We start from the raw sequence: 5543 nt of genomic DNA on the forward strand, positions 1-5543 counted from the left end.
GAGTTAAATGTTATTGCACCATCGATATTGATTGAAGTGAGGGTGTACTTTATCACTCTCACTTATTTCTCATGTTATTGGAATGTTACATGAAATGAAAAGTACTTGACTTGGTGTCGATTGGACGAGTATCCAACGACCATGATTGTTACCATTGAGCTCAACCCCATTGGTAATTGATTGAATCGAGCCGGCGAGGGCTTGGTCGTGCCAATTAATGAACCTTGGGGACTGTTATATGGAATCTTGTAGTATGAGAGACTCTCGATTCCGGTATACTCGAGTAATACCACAGTGCAAGTGTTTGGAGTTCGGGCCCGGTAGGGGTATGTTGTGTGGAAGGAATGGAAGTAAAGTGGAGTCTACGGTTGGTTACTCTTAAACATTGACGGAGGGTCAATGAGCTTCGATCAAGAATGCAAACGAGGAAAAGGGCTCTTGAGAGCCGCCCGTATCCTTTTATCACCACCATTAATGTGTGCATTTGTTTACTTTTGATGTATTGAAATGAAAAGCTTGATGCTTATATGAACTTGGTTGCTTGAGTAGTATTATCTCACTAGGCAATTAGCTCACTCTATTCCTTTTGTTTTCCTTACAGGAAAATAAATACTTTTAGACTGCAATTGATAATTGGTTGCCGAATTGAGTTAGTTGGACATATCTTTTGTATAGCTCATTTATTGAAACCCTAAATGTACTTTTGGGATCGTTTCTCTTTTGATTTGGCAAACCAGACATGTATGCACTTTTGAATACTTTTGTATGCCACTTTGGCTTGTAAATGCTAAGTTTCAAGATGTGAATGTTTGCTTGATTTTTGGTTGGGTTCTGACGGGTCGGTTACTATTCATAGCCGTCTCCGGATGTCATTTTTTTTTTATTTTGACATTTTGACTTGTTTACGCGCGTTTGTAAATTCCGGAACGCAATAAATCGCTCTATACTGCACCGTTAGTCCTGGCGAGAGTTGGGCAGGCAGTCCGCTAACCCCTTTGGTTCGCCTTATGGGAAGGTGGGGCTGTCACATCAACGCTTAAGGAGGAACCAATACTGTAGACTCCACTTTCTTCCATTTCCTTCCACCTCACATACCCCTACCGGGCCCGAACTCCAATTAGTTCACAATGGTAATACTCGAGTATACCGGAATCAAGAGTCTCATACTCAATGATTCCAGATAAACAGTCCACATGGCTTGTCAATTTCCTCGACCAAGCCCTTGCCGGCTCTATTCAATCGACCACCAATGGGGTTGAGTTCAGTAATAACAATACAGGTCGTTGGATACTCGTCCAACTGACACCAGTTCAAGTATATTCAGTTACATTCAAGTGATGTAGCAAATAGTCATATAAAACATAGAGTGCGAGAGTGATAAAGTACACCCTCGTCTCAATCAATCTCAACAGTATACACAAGCATTCAAGTCATAGATATCAAGTATCAAAGCCATGAAGTAATAATCATGTGAGTAGTACACTCACCAATCAAACAAAGGAAGATTTCACAGATTTCGGTCCAACGAGCGCCTAGCGTCACTGGCACGCCCTAAAACATTCAATAAAATGCAATTAGACTTGATTACGAGTCGTAAATCGAAGCCACAAGTCACTAATGTAAAACCAAAAGAACTTGCAAACAAAATAAGGAACACTCGGTGCTAAGGGTTTAGACCACCCTAAGGTCTCTAATTACCCCTAAAACAACCCAAATCCAATAAAACATAAGAACCCACAATTTGGACAGCATTTCCCCTTAAAATTTCAGATTTCCATCCTACCATCAATGACTTATATTTCTCAAACACAACCACAATTACCATTGTAAGTCATAGGCTACTCAATACAACTTATTAGGGTCACAATACCCTTTAAACAAAGCCAATTCAAGAGTTCTATAGCAACCCAATAAAAGCCCCAATCACAACCCTAAATCTGAAATTTTCCGTACAAAGCGGAAATTTTCTGCAAATAACCACAACTTGTGCATCAAAGTTTCATTCTAGACCATTCCAAACCATCATCCATGGCCAACCAATATTAAACATATAAAAACAGAAAAATCATGAATAATTATGAAAATTCACCAATCTCTACCAAAAGTCACAAAATCTTTCACAAAACCAACTCTATGACTAACACAAGTCATGAATTTCGCATTATCAAAACCAAAGAAGGAATTCCTTAACTACTCACCTTGCAACCTCAAGAAAAGAACCAACTTAGCACCACTTTCTTCCAAGCCACTTCACCAACAACCTCAGTACAACTAAACTAAAGGTTTTTATGGAGAAATCTCAAGTTTAATCGGTTGGATTGCAAGATTGAGCAAGATTGAGAGCAAAAGAGTTGAAGGTTTCTTTTCTATTCTTTCTAGAGAGAGCCGGCCAAAGAAGCTTGAAATGAAGATGATTTTTGGGTCAATTTTGATTAATTGGTAAAGTTCATGAATAGTAGTCAAAGTCCAAGATTAAATCACAAAGTGACACTTGTCACCTTTTTGGTTTATAGCTATCCCTTTGTCTCTCTAATACTAATCCATCTAGGTAACCTCTAATTATCTCTTAACACTTAGAAAATTAATCCCAGTATACCAAACTTAACCTAACTGGCCGAATTTTAATGCACTTTCCGCACTTGCGGGTCCCACATCCGGTATACGCTCTTAATTTCTTGAAAACTAACTGATACTAGAAAAATAATTTAAAAATCACATTTACTCATAAAAATTATCTAGAAAATTTTCCTAACAAAGAAAATATAGAATTAGTGTGTAATTAAATAAAATAAAACCTATAAAATAATAAAAATTTCGGGTTCTCACACTCTCTCCCCCTTAAAAGAATTTCGCCCTCGAAATTTCTCACCTTAACTTTCAAACAGTTCTGGGTATTTCTTTTGCATTTCTTCTTCCACCTCCCAGGTAGCCTCCTCAATCCCGTGATTTCTCCACAAAATCTTCACCAAAGGTATTCGTTTGTTTCTCAACTCCTTAACCTTTCGGTCAAGCAACTGTACTGGCTTCTCTTCGTAAGTGAGGGATTCATCTATCTCGACTTCCTCTGGTTGTAAGATGTGAGATGGATTAGGATAATACTTATTAAGCATCGAGACGTGGAAAACGTCGTGGATTCTGGATAGACTTGACGGTAGTTCAACTCGATACGCTACTTTACCAACTCTCTAGAGAATCTTGACATGCGTATATGAATTGATTTGGGACTGAACCCCTAGAGCTTGTCGCTCGGGGTGACTTTTGAAATATGATGAGTTTGGGGCCCGATCTCAAGACCTAGACGGACTATTCGAGTCGGCCGGGATTTGGTCGAAGTCAGTCCAACCTAGTCTTGAGGTCACCACGTTTGTGAACCAAGTTCGATTTCGTTTTGATTGCTCAAGCCATTTTATGCGGTTGACTGGCCAGTGAGGGTGATAAGGGGTACGGTGGGAGCACAAGTGGAGTTTTACGGACCCTTATTTGTGGTCGACGGAGTGTCGACAGGAGGTTACACATGCCAAAGGACTTGGCTTTGGAGCCAACCTGTATCCTTAACTTGTGCTGTTATTTCTTTTGCTTTTGACTTGGCATCTTTGTGACGTAATTGTTCGTCTTGATGTGCCGCTTACGTTTTTACCCCTGTTTACTTACTAAACTTATCGCTTACCCCTTTCCCTTTGTTTTCCTTAACAGGGGCCGATGCGGGAGACTCTTTGGCACTGTCACTAGTATAGCTAGGTTTAGTTTGTAATAACCGGGCAATTAAGCTGGTTCTTCTTGTTATAGTGATCTGTGTAAGGACCCTTCTTCGGGTCAACTTTCGAATTTTGGTCATTATCATAAGGTGATGTAGTGGTCTGGATATCTACTTTTGAGGGTGTACATAGAACTCTTTTGCCAATGTATATATTGTGAGTAGTACTCTTTTGGCTTATATAGCTTTTAGTGCTTTGCGTCTTCGAGTCCTGGCGCGAGTTAGGCAGACTGTCCGCTAAGCCCTTCGGTACGCCTCTGGGAGCGGTAGGGTCGTCACCGGTGGTATCAGAGCGCCTAGGTTAGAGGACTTGGACAATTGGGACATACATGATAGGAATTAGGAATATACGCTTCTATTTAAGATGAATGATATATTTTAAGCTGAAATGCCGAAAAACTGACCAAATAATATTTTGTAGGTATGGAGGCCGGGGAACCTAATGGATCTGGACCAGAACTGAGACATCCTAGTGCAGGGGGCCCGGTGAACCAAGTGCTACGCCGGTGTGTGCTCCGATTTCAGAGGAGGCCTGGGGGGCCGTATACGTTGTATTCACCTTTTGGCCGACTGAACCGGCCATGTGAGTGCCGACACACGTTCGGCTACCCAGACGAAGTCGTCCTGGCGGTGGACGACGAGTGACGTCGCCTGGGAAAGGCGAAGGATCGCTTGGTCAGACAGTTAGAGGAGGCTAGAGAGATGGCCCATGAGCAGGCTTTGCGCATTGGGGAGATGGAGCAGGGCCTTAGAGATGAGGAGGAGAGGACGGACGCTTTTCGTCGTCTGCTCCACGACACACACCAGCACCTCTTCGCTATGAAGGGGCAGCTGAGGGAGAGGGCTCGAGGAATCATGCTGGACTATGAGATCTTGTTAGATGTGGCCGCGGAGGTACCACCACGAGCTATCGGTCCGGAGCCGATGGATGAGGTGGACACTCTAGGCTCTGTTGGGGATTGGGCCCTAGGGAAGGCGCGTAGGGCCGTTGTTTGGATTTTCTTTTGACCATCTGACATGCTTTTGTTATAGCCAGTATGGCTGGTTTCTTTTATTCTCTGGTGACTAACTAGATTCTTGGAGCCGGAGTGCTCATCTATTTAATGGGTTTTGTACCAACCGGATGTCAGATAACTTGTATATCTTTTGGTGTGACATGGTAAATATATGAAAATATTTGGGTACAATCTTTTGGGTTTTTCTTTTGCATGTCTCTTGTGCATATGCATCTATACTTTGTGTGCTTTATTTTGTTCATATCTCGAACAATAAGTACGCGTTATGTCTCGATTTATAGACTTTTGAACTTAAATGGACTCCGGTGGTCGAGGTAGAGGTAGAGGGCGAGGACGAGGCCCTGAGGGAGAAAATGAAAATGAGCCGGATCAGGTAGCTACAGCCATCCAGCGAATGGCTGAGCTGTTAGAACGAATGGTTAATCAACAGGGTCAGGGCCAGGGGAGTAATGCTGGAAACCCTGGAAATAATGCGGGTAATCACGAGGGAGAGGACCGTGCCTTAGAATGGTTCCACAAGTTTGTACCCTCGAAATATATAGGTGGACCTAACCCTGACGTAGCGGAGGGTTGGCTGGACCGCATGTTGGATATATTTGCTGCGCTTGGGTATTCAGAGGAGCGCAGATATCTTTTACTGTTTTTTAGTTTGAGAGGGCCGTCCGAGCTTGGTGGAATGTGATTAAAGCCAAGTGAGAGCGGGAACAGACCCCCTGGACATGGGTCAACTTTACTCGGAAATTTAATGAGAAATATTTGCCACCCATTGTACA

This window comes from Coffea eugenioides, chromosome 8 (assembly GCF_003713205.1).
Source record: "Coffea eugenioides isolate CCC68of chromosome 8, Ceug_1.0, whole genome shotgun sequence".
Taxonomy (NCBI): Eukaryota; Viridiplantae; Streptophyta; class Magnoliopsida; order Gentianales; family Rubiaceae; genus Coffea; species Coffea eugenioides.